Source organism: Mustela putorius, unplaced genomic scaffold (genome assembly GCF_011764305.1).
Source record: "Mustela putorius furo isolate JIRA1106 unplaced genomic scaffold, ASM1176430v1.1 tig00000992_pilon_pilon_pilon, whole genome shotgun sequence".
NCBI classification, from domain to species: domain Eukaryota; kingdom Metazoa; phylum Chordata; class Mammalia; order Carnivora; family Mustelidae; genus Mustela; species Mustela putorius.
Window position 1 is genome coordinate 2,378,287 of NW_025421526.1, and position 19,743 is coordinate 2,398,029.

The window sequence follows — 19,743 nt, forward strand, 5'->3', positions numbered from 1 at the left end:
AGCGATCTGGAAAACAGGCTAATGGAAAACACCCAAGCTGAGTAGCAAAAAAAAAATAAAATTACAAAATGAGGATAGGGTAAGGAATATGTCGGACAACGTCAAGCCAACAAACATGCATATATAGGAGGCCCCAAATGAAGGCAGAAAACTTATTTGAAGAGAGAACAGCTGAAAACTTCCCTAACCTAAAGAAGGAAGACACCCAGTTTCAGGAAGCACAGAGTTCCAAACAAAATAAACCCAAGAAGGTCCACAACCAAGACACATAATGAGAATGTCAAAGATTAAAGAAAGGAGAATTTTAAAAGTAGCGAGAGAAGCAAATAATCATCTACAAGGGAAACTCCACAAGACTATCAGCTGATTTTTCAGCAGAAACTGTAGGTCAGAAGGGAGTGTCATGATCTGCTGGAAGTACTAAAGGGAAAAAAACTACAGCCAAAGATACTCTGCCTAGCAAGGTTATCATTCAAAATTGAAGGAGAAATAAGCTTCCCAGATAAATAAAAGTTAAAGGAAATTCTTTAAGTGAAAAAGAAAAAAAGCATAATTAGGAATAGGAAAACTATGAATAAAGATAGAAAATGCTTATACATAAAATATGGAGGGAGTAAAAAAGTTCTTTTAGAATTTTAGAATGTGTTCAAACTTAAGTGATTATCAACTTAGTATAGACTACTGTATACTTAGAATGTTACATTAAACCTAATGATAACCACAAACTCAAGACCTGTAATAGCTACACAAAAACCTTTAATAGGTACACAAAAAATAAAAAGCCAAGCATAACATTAAAGAAAAGCATCGGGGCGCCTGGGTGGCTCAGTGGTTTAAGCCTCTGCCTTCAGCTCAGGTCATGATCTCAGGGTCCTGGGATCGAGCCCCACGTCAGGCTCTCCTCAGCGGGGAGCCTGCTTCCCCCTGCCTCTCTGCCTACTTGTGATTTCTGTCTATCAAATAAATAAATAAAAATCTTTAAAAAAAAAAAAAAAAGCATCAATCACAAGGAAAGCAAGCAAGAGAAAAAAGAAACAGAGAAGTACTAAGAAAACCAGAAAATGACAATGGCAATAAGTACATACTTACTAATAACTACTTCAAATGGTCTAAATGCTTCAATCCAAAGAGGTAGAGCGGGAGAGGAAAGAAAGGTACATATGTATGCTGTCTATAAGAGACTTCATACCTAAAGATACACACAGACCAAAAATGAATCAGGGTAGAAAATACTTGATGCAAATGGAAGTGAAAGAAAAAGAGCAACAATGTTTATATTAGACAAAATAAACTTTAAAACAAAAACTATAATATGAAACAAGGGCATTACATAATGATATAAGGATCAAGCCAACAAAAACTTAAAATAATTATAAAGCTCTGTGCACCCAATGTGAGAGCATCTAAATTCAGAAAACAACTATTAACAGACATAAATGGAGAAATTGATAATAATAAAAGAATAGTAAGGACTTTTAACACCCCACTTACATCAATGGATAGATCACCCAGGCAGAATATCGATAAGGAAACGGTCTTTAAACAATACATTAGACCAAATGAACTTTACAGATAGATATGTAGAATATACCATCCAAAAACAGAACACATTTTCAAGTGCACATGGGACATTCTCCAGGATAGATCACATGTTAGGCCACAAAACAAGTCTTACTAAATTTAAGACTGAATTCATAACACATCTTTTCTAACCACTATGGTAAGAAACTTAAAAATCACAAGGGGGAGGGAAAAAAAACCACGTAAGCTAAACGCCATGCTGCTAAACAACCAATGGATTAATGAAGAAATGGGAAAACGGAGAAAAATGAAAATAACTGTCCAAAATCCTAGGGACACAGTGGGAACAGTTGTAATTTATAACAATCCAGTCCTACCTCAAACAAAAATCTAACCTTACACCTAAAGGAACAAAAAAATAATAATAAAGCTCAAGATAATAGGCAGGAAATAAAGATCAGAACAGAAATAAATGAAATACAAAGTATAAAATACCAAGCCAAGACCTGTTTCTCTCAAAAGATAAAATTGATGAAACTTCAGCCACACATCAAGAAAAAAAAAGACACAAAATCAGAAATAAAACAGACCTGTACCCCTGGGGATAAAAATACATGTTTATAAAAAAAAATTAAAATTAAAAATTAAAAAATTAAAAAAAAAAAGACATAGCCACAAATACCACAAAAATACAAGGATTTTAGGAGACTACTACAAAAAGTTACATGCCAACAAATCTGACAACCTAGAGGAAATGAATTCCTAGAAACATAATCTTCCAAAACTGAATAAGGAATAGAAAAATCTGAAAAAAATTACTAATACCAAACCTAAATTTGTAATCAAAAGACTCCCTAAGGGGCGCCTGGGTGGCTCAGTGGGTTAAGCCTCTGCCCTTTGGCTCTGGTCATGATCTCAGGGTCCTGGGATTGAGCCCCACATCGGGCTCTCTGCTCAGCGGGGAACCTGCTTCCCCCTCTCTCTCTGCCTGCCTCTCGGCCTACTGGTGATCTCTCTCTCTCTCAAATTAATAAATAAAATCTTTAAAAAAAAAAATCCCTAAAAATAAAAGTGGAGGACCAGATGGATTCACAGTGAGTTTTACCAGACATTTAAAGAAGAGATAATACCTATTCTAAAACTATTCCAAAAAATAGAAAAGGAAGGAAAGATTCCACATAAATTCTACAAGGCCAGTATGACCCTGATACCAAAACCAGACAAAGACAATACAGAAAGGAAAACTACAGGCCAATAAGCCTGATGAACATAGATGCAAAAATCCTCAACAAAATATTAAACTGTATTCAGCAATACATTGAAAGTTTCATCTGCGACAATCAAGTGGATTTTTCAGATGCAAAGAAGCTTCAATATTCACAAATGAGCATGATAATACATTATCAAAATGAAGGATAAAAATCAGAACTCAATAGTTGAAGAGCATTTGACTAAATTCAACATCCATTCATGATAAAACTCAACAAGTGGGGGTACCTACACATAAATAAGGCTATAGGAGAAACAGCTAACATACTCCAATAAAGACACAGCTTTTTTCTAAGACCAAGAATAAGACAAGGGAGTCCACCTGTTACTTTTATTCAAGCTAGTATTAGAAGTCCTAGCCACAGCAACCAGAAAAGAAAGAAGGAATTCAAATTGGTCAGGAAGAAGTTAAACTGTCACTATATGCAGATGACATAAAGAATTATACATAGGACCTAAAGATTCCAATACAAAACTATTAGAAATAATAAGTGAATTTAGTAACATTGTAGGATACAAACTACCTATGCATAATTCAGTTGTGATTTTATACACTATGGAAATAGTGTATAATAAAGCAGAAATTTTTGAAAAAATAATCCCATTTATAATTGCATCAAAAATAAGTAATCAAAAATAACAAAATACTGACAAACATAACCATGAAAGTGAAAGACCTGTATTCTCAAAACTATAACACACTCTTATGAAAGAGATTGAAGAAAACGCAAACAGATGGAAAGATATTCCATGCTCATGGATTGGAAGAATTAATACTAAAATGTCCATGCTACCCAAAGCAACCTCTAGATTCAAAGCAATCCCTAAAAGATAACAACAGCATTTTTCACAGAATTAGAACAAATAATAAAATTTATGTGGAATTCAAAAGACTCTGAATAGCCAGCAATCTTGAGAAGGAAGAACAAATGGAGGTATCCCATTCCCAGATTTCTGGGATATACTACAAATCTATAATAATCAAAACAGTATGGAACTGACACAAAGACACATCAATGGGACAGAGTAGAGAGCCCAGAAATAAACCCATGCTTATATGGCCAACTAATCTACAACAAAGGAGGTAAGAATATACAATGGGGAAAAGATGGTCTCTTTAATAAATGGTGCTGGGGAAACTGGACAGCTACATGCAAAAGAATGAAACTGAGCAAGTTACACCATACACAAAAATCAGAATAGGTTAAAGACATAAATGTAAGACTTGAAACTTGAATGTAAGACTTGAAACCATAAAACATCTAAAAGAAAAATGCAGCGATTTCTCTAACATCGGCAATAGCAACATTTTTCTAGATAGATCTCCTGAAGCAAGGAAAACAAAAGCAAAAATAAACTATTGGGACTCCACCAAAACACAGAACTTCTGCACAGCAAAGGAAACCACTAACAGAAAGGCAGCCTGCTGAATGGGAGAAAGATTTGCTAATATCTCTGATTAGGGCTTACTATCCAAAATATAAAGAACTACAACTCAATAGCATAACAATCCAATTAAAAAATGGTCAGAGGACCTGAATAGACATTTTTCCAAAGAAGACTACAGATGACAGACACATGAAAAGATCCTTAACATCACTCACTAATCAACAGAGAAATGCAAATCAAAACCACAATGAGATATTAACTATTTGAGCAGGTAAAATTAAAAAGACAGGAAAACAGGTACTGGCTGGGATGTTGAGAGAAAGGAACCCTCATGCACTGTGAGTGATGGAAAGTAAATTGGTACAGGCGCTGTGGAAAACAGTATAGAGTTTCCTTAAAAACATTAGAAAGTAGAAACACCAAATGATCCAGTAATTCCACTACTGGCTAATTATCCAAACAAAACGGAAACACAAGTTTGAAAAGATATATATATATATATACCCCTTTGTTTACTGTAGCTTTATTTACAATAGCCAAGATATGGGAGCAGCCTAAATACCCATTGACAGGTGAACGGATAAAGAAGGTATAGGGGATGTGTGTGTGTGTGTGCAGGCGTGTGTGCATCTGTGGAATAATGGAATATTACTCAGCCATAAAGAACAAGATCTTGCATTTGTCTTATGAATGGAGCTAGAGGGCATTATACTAAGTGAAATAAATCAGACCAAAAGATAAATACCATATGATTTTACTTACCTGTGGAATCTACAAAACAACATAAATGAACAAACAGAAACAGACCGATAGCAGAACAAACTGATGGTCGTCAGAGGGAAGGAGGTAGGAGATGGTCAGAATGGGTGAAGAGGAGTGGAAGGGACAGGTTTCCGGTCATGAATTAGTCAAGAGGATAACAGTTACCACATAGGGAATATGATCAATGATGTAGCAGTGTTGCACGGTGACAGATGATTGCCTCTGGTGAGCGTATGGTAATGTACACCTGAAACGAATGTAACGTTGTGTGTCAACCATACTTCAATTGAAAACAAAACAGTAAAGTATACAAATCATAAGAGCACATCTCAACACATGTTAACGGAATTGCCATAAATAGTTTTTCAGTATGTTTAAGTCAGTATCCAAGTCAGGCCTATATAATTTTTTTAAATAATAGCAAGATTGAGATAGAACTCACACATTATTCAATTCACTCATTTAAACTGTTCAATTTCGTTTTTTAGAATATTCACAGAGTCATATGCCATCACCGCAATCAATTTCAGATTTTTTTCCTCATGCCAAAACTGCGTTAGCTACCACTACCCATTTCTCCCAACTTACCCCACCCCACACCCTAGGCAAACATAATACTTGTGTCTTTATAGGTTTGTTTACATGGACACTTCGTGTAAATGGAATCCTAGCATATATGTGATCTTTTTTGGCTGGTTTCTTTCCCTTGGCATTCATGCCATACTATGAAGCAGTACATCATTCTTTTTAATTATTTTCATTTCTCCTGGGTAATACACCTGAGTGGAATTACCAAGTTACTTGGTAAGTCTGTGTTTAACTTTCTGAAGAATCAGGAGACTTACAAATCAGTCCCAGAATTTTACATTATTTACATTATGTGGAGCATTCATTGTTCCATAATCTGGTCCATTAAATTTAGGTCCTTTTTCAGGGTTAGTTTTTGAGGGTTTTTTTCTGATTCCAGGAGGATTCTTTTTAGCTGTCTCTTCCTGTTTCTTTCTGATAAACTAGCTGGTTTATGGGTTAGTTTATTGCACTGATTGAGCTACTTACAAACCTCCCCTTAATTACTTACCACCAAAATCTCCATTGTTTTCAGGGACATCTTTAGGCTTGAACTTTATTTCAAATAATGTTAATGTTTATTTCAATTAATGTTCTCTATTCTTACAGACTGCCCCTGGACAAAATCTGTCAGTCACAGCTCCAGAACTAGCGGTAGGCACAATGGCACCTTCTCTTAGGGACACCCTGCTTTACAAGCTGGGAGAGACAACAGCCTCAATTGTGCTTGTCCCTCCTCATGGATCCTCTGCCCTAAGCAAGCCGGGGGAAGGATGACCAGAACCCCGGTATTCTCAGCCTGCTCTCAGCCGACGAAGTAGGACATATTGACATAGTTACAAATAAATTTCATTATTATTTTGTCATATTCAGGTGCTGACATGGTACTTCCAAGTTTAAGAAATACATATTTTTTGCAGCTATATATGAAAGATTCCATAGTTTCAATCAAGTCATTTGAAACATATCTTTTTAAAATAATGATTATTATACAATCTGAATAGTTGCTTTGTGTGGATTTAATTACTTTTTCTAAAAAGTTGATCAGTCTAACACTAAGACATGACAACACTTGGAAAAAATTATTCTAATTATTCCTCCTCCAACATTAAAAATGTATATATACTGTTTCTTTTTCCAAAGACAACTATAAAAATAAAAGGAAAATGACAACCCTGGTCATTAAAATCTGGACCTGTCCACCAGATTTGCCATTCTGGCCCTTCAGACTCCTCCCCCTGCCCTTGCAAAGAACTAGTTTCATCATAATAAGTGAACTAATAAAGATGATTCCCTTGTCCCCTTCCTCATTTATCCAATCTGTCTGTCCAGCATGAACCCATTACGTGGTGCTTTCACGGGGGCAGCCCGTACTTCAGGAAGTGTCCAGCGTCAGCCTCTTGGGGGATGGATGCGCCACAGGGTAACCACTCACCATGTGCCACACATTTCCCATGCATCACACTTTCTCCACAACAACTCCGTATGTCGTGTAGTCACCCCCATTTGACAAACGAGGAAACTGGCTCCAGAGAGGGCAGGTGAATTGTATCTAGATCACTGGCCTCCAGAAGTGGGGTTAAGGGATGCCTGGGTGGCTCAGTCGGTTGAGCAGTCGTGATCCTAGGGTCCTGGAATCCAGTGCCACATCGGACTCCTTGCTCAGCAGGGAGCCTGCTTCTCCCTCTGCCTGCCGTTCCCCCCACCCTTGTGCTCTTTCTCATTCTCTCTCTCTCTGACAAATCTTAAAAAAAAAAAAAAAAAAAAAGTGGAGTTAAGCACTCTTCTCCATCACATTCTAAATCCTATGCTCTTTCTAGACTAGCATATGGTCTCCCAGGCACTTAAGACAGCTACTTAGCATTAGAAAGTCATCTGTAACTGGGGAGGAATCATACTAAGAAACAAGCAGAATAGAGAGCCCAGGTTTAGACAGTCCCAACCACAGAGACAAATAGTAGCCAGCTCTGTGACCTGGCTGAAGGCCTTCAAGCCACTGGACTTTAGCCCCCTCTTCCATAAAATGAAGCTCTCCTGCCTTATTCAAATGGTTTTGATTATCTGAGTAGTACTATCATGTTCCAAATACAGGAAAAGTATATAACATTTAGATATTGTTTGAGTTATATGGTTGGTTATATGCAAATTTTTAATGAAAAGTAAGCCAACTGAATACATATTAATTAGTGTAAGCTCACTGTTAATAGAAATCTAAGTTAAACATAACAGCTTGGTTAAAAATTAAGTCTTATAAATGGCATTGATTTTTCTATGAGGCTGTTTTATCTGAACTACAGCTTCTGAAAATTGTGCTTGCTTCTGTTAGCTCTATTTTTTGAAAGCCACGAAAATGGCAAAATTGTCTTACAACAACAAAGCCAAGATTCTGTAACACCACACAACCCTAAATGAAATGTAAAAGCTAAGACCCAAAAAGGATTTGGGATCCCAGGTAGATTACTTAGCATTGGGATTAGAGAGAAATCACAATGAAGTAGCTGGGATTTGATGGTAGGATAGCACGGAGGGGTAGATGTGAGGAGAATAGAATCAACCAGAGAGATGCAGTCAGTGACTTAACTGTCCAGTTGGTTTTGCTTTTCAAAAACCATGAACAAACCACTTATTCTCTGAATCACAGTTCCTTCCTCTAAACTGCAGAAGTAAAATGACCTCTTCTAGCTCTGATAGTCCGTGACCACAAAACTAAGATGCCAGAGTGGTATATTACAGTACTGTTCCCTCCGCAGGCCCCCAAATGCCAAGAATCTGTTCTTGCAAGTACTAAATTTGGAGTATCTGTATATAAATATGTAGAGATATAGCTATCTTAGTTTCCTATCTTCAAGCATAACATACCTCTAGCTTGGAAACTCCTTGGGAGATCAGAGCACTTAGTTCACAAAACGAAATAATCAGACATGAAAGTGCACCAGTTCCTCCCATTGTTGCATAGAGTTTTGATAATCCTTGCTGCTCGGCTGTTGTCTGCTTTAACGGAAGGACAAATATAAGTGCTCTGAAAACAATCACTTTAAATGCAAATATTGATATATTCTAGCTCACATGGGAAGGTAAAATTAAACTTGTTCCCTCAAAAATGCCTGTTTGCAGTTGTGAAATTTAAGTTCACTAGTCGAGATTTATTTGGGGAGCCATATTGTGGGCCAGAATGACCGTTGGTCTAGGAGTCAGAAGACTCGTAGCTCCAGCTTGCCCTCTTTCTGGGTGTACGCTTGTATTAAGTTTATTTGAAGACATAATTTTTTACCTCCAAAATAAGAGGGCTGTGCTGTGTTAGATGGTCCTCTAAGGCTTTTTTGTTTTGTTTTGTTTGGCCTCTCAATTTGTGGTTCCCCAGCATGCCCAGAAATCCATCAGCCCTACTCAAAGAAATGCGTGTGGCTTTCCTGCTTCATTGGAGCCTCCTTTGGTGCTGGAGACAAGAGCAAACAAGCAGCTTAAAAGATTTTATTTCTGAATAGGAAAGATGATCCTGTACCTACTTGGGCTTTTGAGATGCACTTGACCTGAATCTCTGCAGACTGACCCAAGAGAACAGATTAGATTGAGAGCTCTCCTCACTGGTAATTTCCTCAGAAGCGATGAGCAAAAGCAAAAGCTGGAAGGAGGGAGCAGTCGGGATGACACACGGGAGGCACTTGCGTGTGTTGAATGAAGGAAATCTCCTGCAGACTAAAGGTGGTGAGTTAAGTGAACAACTTTTGCCCTATCCAAACAGTGTATTTCCCAGGCCCCAAGTGCTCCCAGAAACCGACGAGGACTTCCATGTTCTGCAACACAGGCAACACAGTCCATGAGTTTTAGTAGTCACCTGGGTAGCTAAAGAAAACTGAATACAGACCGGTTTTTCCAATCTTGGAATACAGTGCTTCTCTGGATATTTGAAGCTGCTGTCTACTGCCCACACCACTGCCCACATGCTTCAGCATCGGGAGAGGATGCTGCCTTACTTTCTGTTCCACGCTGACAAGAACCATTGCTGCTTCATCCCTGTGTGTCCTCCACAAGCACACCCTTTGTGTTGATGAGTGACTAACTCTCGCTCCTGCCCAGCAGTCCTCACCCCTGACTTGTCTATCTCTAATTTTCACTTTCTCCTTTCCCCTGGCATAGGAACGTGCTTACACTCAAACATCTTCAACTTTTAAAACAAGCCCACAGCCAACAGTGTCGCATGTGAATCTCGTGGTCCATGTCCTTTTTCTTTGACCCCCACTGCATTTACTTATTTTTCCTCTTACTGTTTTTTGTTAGATCACACATATTTCTGTAAGCAATCTTAAATCTCTTTGGACACAGACTTGAATAGAAGGGCATGCAAATATTCACGTGCCCTAACAGGTATCATATCCAACTTGTCAACCTAGATCTAGTAAAGTGAGTTCCAAATGAAAGTTTGAAAACTCAATGAGCAAATAGATGTCATGATTTATTGGGTACCATGCAATTAAAACAACATACTAAAATGAGATTTTTGTTTTAGAACTGGCCGTTTTTCTACAAAAATTGTGGAGATTCAAATTTTAATTAACCTGATCCTTCCAGTAACCGATCTGAAACAGAAACCATCAGGCAGATGGGAAGGTAGGGTATGCACGGCTGTATAGTGGCCCCAACAAGCCAAGATGTGAGTCTCACTGGAAATCAGGACCAACCAATCTCCTCTCTGAGGCCCCAGTCATCTCACGGCCTCACAGAATCATCCTGAGCATTAAATATAATCATGTATAATAAAGATTTTCAAAAAAATACACATTTTTGCATGAAGCTAAGCAAAGCAGTTGGCAAATTCAACCACTCTGACTAAAATGTGTCGTGAAAGGATTTCACTTTCACTTGACGATGAATTGCAGTGAAGACTAAAACCTATCTTGAGGTTAATTCTTGGTATTTATATTCTTGGTATTTATATTATATTTATAAGTCAGTTCCTTTAAGACAAAAGAAAGTACAAAATCTAAACTCGAATATGAAAAGGATTTGATTATCAGTAAAGGAACCAGTAGCTCTGATTCCTGAGCGACGTGTAGCACAGAGGGAAGTAGAATGTTGAGATGAATCCCATTTATGTCGTCGAGGTCCAGATCAGCTTTCAGCACATCCCATATGTTCTTCACAAAACATGTATTCAAGATGACTAGCAGAATCAATCAGCAGCAGGATTGTAGGATTTCGGTGCTCTGTGACTGATTGTAAAGCTTATTGTCTACAATACCGTTTGTACGGTACAGCCACAAAAAAAAATGTTTAACCTAAATTCAACCAAGAGAAAACAGACAAGACGAAACTGAGGGACATTCTGCAAAACAATTGATCTGGACTAAAAAAAACAGCAGTCTTGAAAGAAAATAAAGATGGGGAGCTATTGTAGATTGAAAGAGACCACAAGAGATACAACAGCTAAATACAATGTGTGATCCTTGTTTGGATACTGCATTGGAGGGGAGAAAAATGCTATAAATTTGGGGGACATTTTTGGGATACCTGGTAAAATTTGCATATATACAAATTTTAGATATAAGACTAAATCAATGTTAAATTTCCTGAAGGTGGTAAGAAACTGTAGTCATGTCATCATGTCCTTGTTCTTGGAGAATAATGATAAATAAATATTTAGGTGTTAAGTGTGACACAAACTATTTAAAATTCACACATAATATAAATGTTTCATTACATAAAGATGCTTATGAGATAGGAGCAATTCTAGCAAAATGTCAACCACCGGTAAATCTAGGTAAAGGGCATATGGATATTTAATGTTCTCTTCTTGCAAATTTTCTACAGGTGGAAAGTTTTCAAAATAAAAGTATAAATTTCAAAAACTATATAAAAATTCGACCTCTGCTGCCTCTGTCTTTGCAGGATCCAGTGCTTGCAACCAGGCTAGCTATCTTTAGCTTGTCATCAGGACTGCTCAGATCCCTCACTGATACGCCTCCTGATGACTCCTTCTTTCCTCCTCAACTATTGCTACCCTCAACTTTCGCAGCTACAGTTTCCTCTTAAGCAACTCATCTGCACTCAGTTTCGATGACACAACTCTGCTTCTCCCTGACTCTCTTCTCCTCCGTCCTCCTCTGCATTTTTCTTGCTCTTCTGCTGCATTTGAACCAGTTTGCAACCTCCAGGTGGAGTTTTAAGATCTTTGCCATTTTCGTGTCCCTGCAATTCAGGGACTTTAATTGGTATGTCCCGTAATTGGGAGTGCCTTGAGCCAAGAATAATTACTATTCTATATTTTCTCTTTGTCTCCTAACACTTTCAAAGTCCTCTTTTAATGGGAAATTAAGTCACCCTGAATATCTCTACATTTTTTAAAGATCTCTAGCAGGAGAAATCTGTATGCCAGTCACTATAAGGTTTCTATTTAGGATGTTGTGGTATCTCCTCCCAGAGCACTCTTAAGAGGGCAAAGAAAGTATAGCTCAATCCCTGACTCAGTCACTGCCAAACTGCTTGGAAAAATCACTTAAATTTCCCTGGCTTCCATTTGCTCATCAGTAAAGTAGAAGGAGACCGTCCTCTCTGAAGTGACTTCCAGCTCACATAGTTCTTGACTGCAAGAGGACTACATAATATCTTTTGCAGTTAAGATGGTAATAATAATTTTAAAAGGTGTTTACTCATGATAGGTTTTTATTTTGACCAAGATTAGATTTCTGGGTATTAGATCTGGTCTAAATTGAATTATTTTCCTGAGGAAAAAATTTAGGCTTTAATCTATTTGTATAGCCATGTAATGTGATGTTTGGAAGAGCAGACTGCGGAGACAGAGAACCTTGGCTGGAGTTCATGCCTCACTTGCTGTGTGGCCCTGGGACAGTCCTACTCTTTCTTTTTCTTTCTTCCTTTCCTTCCTTCCCCCCTCCCTTCCCCTCTCCTTCCTTTAGAGAGAGACAGACAGAGTGACAGAGAGCACAAATCAGGAGGACAGGGAAAAGAAGTCTTCCCACTGAGCAGGGAGCCCGAGGCGGGGCATGATTCCAGGACCCCCAAATCATGACCTGAGCCAAAGGCAGTCGCTTAACTGACAGAGCTATCCAGGTGCCCCCACTCTCGCCCTTTCTTTAAGGGCAATTTCAACTTCCGTAAAGCAGAGATTTTTTGAAGAGATGGCAATATTTTTATAGCAGTAACTCGTTACTGAATATGTTAATTGACTAGGGAAGCCTACTACAGCGTGCAGAATTCCTTATACAATTAAAAGCAGCATGATTTGGCAACTACCTCTGCCCATGGCACAATGACACTGGCCCTGGTCCTTCTCTCTTGGTGCTTAGTCCACATGTGTCTGCATGTTTAGGGCTACGGGGTGGAGGGAGAGTCAGACATGAAACAACTCGTCGCAGAAATAGTTTCAACCTCCCTAAGGGCCCCATGAGCGTAATGACTGAACAATGAGAACTCCTGTCATTTTTTAGGGCGCACCATGTCCTCACCTTAGCATGTAGTCACACATTAAAATGCAGTCGTCTTTTCCCTATTTTGCAGGTAGGACTGAGGCCCAGGACGGTTAGGTGACTTGCCCAGGGTCACAGCACTAGTAAGTAGCCGCATGGAGGTTTGAGATACATTTGGGGCTCCTAGAGCCAAAGGGCCCCACTGTCTCATCCGGGGCGGTCTCCATAGCCAGTAACGCGGCAGCGCCTCCGGGCCATCCTCCCTCCAACAACGCTGGGTCGCCTCTCCTGCCAGCGGTGCTGTGCTCAACGAATCGCCAACTTGCCCCCCCCCTCTGGAGGCCCTCCGTCTCCTTGTCCCTCTTCTCAACCTGGCTGTGGATTCAGCTGCTCTGCAGATCCGGGCATCCTTCTGCTGTGGCCTGGCTCTTCCTGACGGGGTAGTTCTCCAGAGGACCTGTCACTGCTGGGGAGGAGCCAGCCTAGCCAGGAAGGGATGCACACCCGATGTCCCTCAGGCCTCTGGAGCACCTCTGCCCTGACCCAGGGGTATGATTCCTAGAAGAGCCGCAGATAAGTTACCAAGGAACCCTCACCTACGAGTCTTGTGACCCCTGGCTGCTGTATCCCTCTTTAACTTGTTACCATGTGCCTTCCGGGAGTGGAGACTCCTGGCTCTTCCCTGGTCCCAGCTGTGCTATCATCTCCTGCCCTTTCACTTCTCCCTCACTACATGCTCTGCCTGGGTCCTGCCCCATACTCAGATATTTGTTTGTTTTTCCCTAAACTAAGTGTGGATTTTTTAAAAAAGGGGCTGGGTGAGGGATCTAGAGTTTGGGCCCCATCTTGGCCATCAGTCTCCTTGGCTAGAAATTCACTATTATTTTATAATTACACCAAAACCATTGTTTTAAATATCTATCATTTTATCCTGAATATGCACGTGAGGTATTGTGGATCAGAGACAGAGCTCGTGTTAGTTACCTTACAGTGAACATGAATAATGAGTCACTAGGCCCTTCCCCCTCCATCCCTGAGGGTATCAAAATGAGAGCAAGGTCACAGATCCTGCACAAACATCTGCACACTATAGCCGAGTGACGGTGAAAATTGAAGAAGGCGGCTATCCCCTGCCCTAATGAAATAGTCTTCTGAGAAACATAACGAGTCTGGGTCCTTATTCCTTATGTGAGTAAAATATCTCCAAGGACCATATAGCCCCATGTGTCTCAGGTTTTATGACTTAGAGGTGGTGCCAAGGTCTGGGCTTCATACCATATGTCCATATAGAGATAGCACTGCCACCGGTTGACCTGCACACTGTGTCTTAACCTAGGGACATAGTCTGTTCTGTAGCCATTTGGCTCTCTCAGGAATATAAAAGAAATTCTGGAGGAGATTACACTAAGTGAAATAAGTCGAGCAGAGAAAGATAATAATCATGTGGTTACACTTACTTGTGGAGCATAAGGAATAGCATGGAGGGCATGAGGAGAAGGAAGGGGGAAATCGGAGGGGGAGACAAACCATGAGAGACTGTGGACTCGGAAACAAACGGAGGGATCTGGAGGGGAGGTGGGTAAAGGGATGTTTGAGCCTGGTGGTGGGTGTTAGGGAGGGCACTACTGCGTGCAGCACTGGGTGTTATGCGCAAACACTGAATCATGGAACACTACATCAAAAACAATGTACTGTGTGGTAACCAACAAAATAAATTTTTTTTAATTTAAAATTGTAATTATAAGCCAAAAAAAAAATTGTATAATCATTTCAGATGAGAGCAATTAACCAGACAAGTAGATACAAGATCTAATTCTTACGGTATGTGAAGAGTCTTGGGACCCAGGGCTTTCCACTGGAGCACAAGGAAATCCAGGGAAGCTTTATTTCCCTGAAAAGGCCCACAATGTTCTCATCATATCAAGAAATGCCTAAAAATTTCTGGTGCCCCAAATATATTTCATTCAACAAGATTTTAATTTTATACTTTGTGAAAAGGTCAGATGCAGCTTCTGTCCTTAAGCTGCAACAGTGCTGCATATGGTGACTTTATTACAGGTCAGACCAAACAGTTTCAGAGTAGGCCCATCATCATCACATGTAGGCATATATTTCATGTGAAACATTAAGACTGTCACCAGATGTCCAGCCCCAGAACAACCACACTCAAACTGCTGCCCCGCTCTGTCATTCCACATATCTGTTCTGAGGATATGTACTCTTAAAAGAAATGTACCTGTCCTAACCCCTTTGCAGTGTACCAAATACAATGCCCATTAAATACCTCATTGCTCTCTGTAACTCTGCATGAGTCAGAAGAATGGTTGTTATAGCCCAGAAGAAGTTAAATGACTTATTCAAAGTCATATGATGAATAAATTCTACAATTCAAATTCTAATTCAGAATTTTGATTATAAAACCAGAATTCTGTTCACAAATAAGCTCTGTGTAATATTATGTAAGCACCCAATACTGCCAATATATTGTTAATTGTTATAATAGTTACTGTATCTTTCTTTCAACTTCCTATAACATGAAGATGTTACAAATCCTTAAGCCAAACCTGTTGAAAAAATTGTGTAAGGATGCACTGAGGTCCTACTTGTTGCCATATGACGTAAATTGAATACTGGGGAATGGCAGCAGCAAGTGGGCTAATGGAGTATGTGACAATCTAAGATAAGATTTTTTATCCCCCTCCCACAGCACCCAACAACCACTGATCTTTTTACTGCCTCCATAGTCTTGCTTTTTCCAGAATATCTTGCAATTAGAACCATACAATATGTAGCCTTTTCAGATTGTCTCCTTTCACTTACTAATGTGTATCTAAGGCTTTCCCATGCCTTTTCATGGCTTAATAGTTCATTTCTTTTTAGTGCTGAATACTATGCCATTGTCTGGGTGTACCGTAATGTATCTATTCACCTACTGAAGATCTCTTGGTTGCCTCCAAGTTTGGCGGTTATGAATAAAGTTGGTATAAACATTTGTGTGCAGGTTTCGGATAGACATAAATTTTCAACTCTTTTGAGTAAATATCAGGGAGTCCAATTACTGGATTATATAGTAAGAGTATGTTCAGTTTTGTAAGAAACCATCAAACTGACTTCCAAAGTGGCGTCACAATTTTGCATTTCCACTCCCCGTGAATCAGAGCTCCCATCATTCCACATTCTCACCAACATTTGGTGCTACCAGTGTTCCAGATTTTGACCACTCCATAGGTGTCCAGAGGTCTCTCATAGTTTTAATTTGAATTTCCCTGATGATGTGAAACATCTTTTCATATCCTTACCTGTAATCTGGATAGCGTCATTCAGGAGGTATCTGTTTAAATCTTTGGCTTTTTCAATCAGGTTGTTGTCTCATGGTTGATTTTTTAAAATATTTTTTTTAATGTTTTTATTTATTTGAGAGGGATCGCCAGCAGGGAGAAAGGGCAGAGGCAAAGGGAGAAGCAGAGCCACTGCTGAGCAGGGAGCCCAATTCGGGGCTCAATCCTAGAATGCTGAGATCATGACCTGAGCTGAAGGCAGATGCTTAACTAACTGAACTACCCAGGAGCCCTCTAATGGTTGATTTTGAAGAGTTCTTTTATATTTTGGATAACAATCCTCTATCAGATGTGTCTTTTGCAAATGTTTTTCTCCTAGCCTGTTGCTTTCTCATTCCATTGACTTGGCCTTTCCCAGAACATGAGTTTTTAATTTTAGTAAATGCAATTTATCAATTATTTTTTCATAGATTGTGCCATCAGTGTTGTATTTAAATAGTCATAGCTATAGCCAGGGTCAACTAGGTTTTCTCTTATGTGATCCTCTAGGAGGATCTTTGTATTTCACACTGCAGCCTGTGATCCATTTTGAGTTAATTTTGTGAAAGGCATAAGGTCGGTGTCTATTTTTTTCTTTTCTTTTTTTTTTTTTTGCTTATGGAAATTCAGTTGTTCCAGCACCATTTATGGAAAAGCCTCACTACTTTGTCAAAGATCAGTTGACATTATTTATCTATTTCTTGGATCTCTGTTCTGTTCCACTGTTCTCTCTTTGTCCATTCTTTAACCAATGCCCACACAGTCTTAACTAATGTAGCTTTATAGTAAGTCTAGAAGTTGGGGAGTGTCAATCCTTCGACTTTGTTCTCCCTCAATATTGTGTGCGCTATTCTGGCTATTTGTCTCCTCATATACATTTTAGAATAAGTGTGTTGATAATCACAAAATAACTAGCTGGGATTTTAATTGGGATTGCATTGCATTTACCGATCAAATTGAGAAGAATGGACACCACAGCAATATTGAGTCTTCCCATCCATGAACATACACTATTCAGTTTTTCTTTGATTTTGTTCATCAGAATTTTGCAGTTTTCTTCATGTAAGTCTTGTGCATATTTTGTCACATTTATACCTAAGTATTTCATATTTTGGACACTAAATGATATTAGGTAAATTTGAAATTTAATTTCAAATTCTGTTTGTTCATTGCTGGTGTATAGAAAAATGATTGACTTTTGTACATTAATCTAGGCTCCTGCAACCTTGCTCTAATTACTTAATAACTAGTTCCAGGAGTTTTTTGTTGAATCTTTCAGATCTTCTACATAGACAATCATGTCATCTATGAACAAAGACAGTTTTATTTCTTCCTTCCCCATCTGTACATCTTTTATTTCCTTTTCCTGTCTTGTTGCATTTGCTAGGACTTCCACTGCAGTGTTGAAGAGGAGTGGTCAAAGGAGTCATTCTTCCCTTGTACCCGATCCTAGTGGGAAAGTTTCAAGTTTCTCACCATTAAGTATGATGTTAGCTATAAGGTTTGTTTGCTTTTAATTCTTTATCAAGCTGGAGAAGATTTCCCTATATCTAGTTTACTGAGTTTTTGTCATGAATTACTGTTAGATCTTGTCAAATGCTTTTTCTGCATGTATTAATACAATCATTAGATTGTTCTCCTTTGGCCTACTAATGTGGTGGATTACATTAATTGATTTTTCAGCTTTGCATACCTGCAGTAAGTCCCATTTGGTGATGGTATACAATTCTTTTTATACATCATTGGATTTGATTTGTTAATATTTTGTTGAAGATTTTTACATCTATGTTCATAAGAGATATTCATCCGTCATTTTATTCTCTAGCAATGTATTTTGGTATTAGGATAATCCTGGCCTCATAGGATGAATTAGGAAGTATGCCTCTGCTTCTTTCCTTTGAAAAAAATTGTAGAGAATTGGTATAATTTCTTCCTTAAGTGTTTAGTAGAATTCACAATATACCTGATACTTTCTGTTTTGGAAGTCTATTGATTATTGATTTAATTCCTTTAATAGACATAGGTCTATTTGCTTCACCTATTTCTTTTTGTGTGAATTTTTAACAGATAGTGTCTTTCAAGGAATCGATCCATTTAATATAAGTTATCAAATCTGTGGGCCATAGAGTTGTCCACACTATTCCTTGATTATCTTTCTAATGTCCGTGGAATCTATAATGATGTCTTCACCTTCAATTTTTATATTAATAATTTGTGTCCTGTTTTTACTAGCCTGCCTAGAGGCAGATTAATTTCATTCATTGTTTCAAAGAAACACCTTTTTGCTTCATTAATTTTCTCTATTGATTTCCTGATTTTCACTTCATGGATTCCTGCCCAAATTCTTATTTCTTGTCTTCTGCTTACTTTGGATTTAATTTACTCTATCTTTTTCTAGTTTCCCAAGGTGAAAATTTAGATTATTGATTGCAGAAATTTCCTCTTTTCTAATATATGTATTCGATGATATAAATTCCCCTCTAAGTGCTGCTTTTATTGCATTCCACATATTTTGATAAGTTTGTATTTTCATTTTCACATAGTTGAAAGGTTATTTTTTTTTCAAGATTTTATTTATTTACTTGACAGAGAGAGAGCACGCACAAGCAGGGGGAGCAGGAGAGGGAGAAGCAGGCTCCCTGCTGAGCAAGGAGCTGGATTCAGGACTCAAGCCCTGAAGGTATTTTTTAGTTTCTTTTGAGATACCTTCTTTGACCACTATGCTATGTAAAAGTATGCTGTTTAGGGCACCTGGATGGCTAGTTAGTTAAGTGGAGCCTGCTTCTCGCTCTGTCCCTTCCTTACCCACACCCCAGCTCATGCTTGCTCTTGTGTGCTTGCATAATCAGTCTTTCTTGCAAAAATAAATAAAGTCTTTAAAAACTTGAGAAATAAGTGTGTTGCTTAATTTCCACATATTTGAGGATTTTCCTATTATCTTTCAGTAATTGGTTTCTAGTTAACTCCATTGTGGTCTAAGAGAAGATATTGTTTGATTTCTATTCTTTTAAATTTTTTAAGTGTTTTATGGCTGGAATGTGCATGTTCCATGCGAGCTTAAAAAGAATATGTGTTTTGCTGTTGTTGGATACAATGGCCTATGGATATTGGTTGTATCCAGTTGATTGGTGATGTTGTTGAATTCTACTATGCCCTTACTAATATTGCCTGCTGGCTCTGTCCATTCTGACAGAGGGTTATTGAAGTCTCAAATCATGATAATAAGGTCCCATTTCTCTTTCAAATCTATTAGTTTTTGCCTTGCATGATTTGATGTTACATTACTTCTATTTCAGCAAAGGTATTTTGCGAGCTTTTTAAAAATTATATAAATGTGCAAAATGCTTAACACTTGAAACCAGCAAGGCTCCCCATAAAGCTTTTTTTTAAAAAGATTAACCCCCAGAGATTTACAGTAGTTAATTTCTACCTCATGTCAGCCCAGTGCAATATACTGGAAGCTCCATCATTAGTTGTTGATTTCCACCATTGCT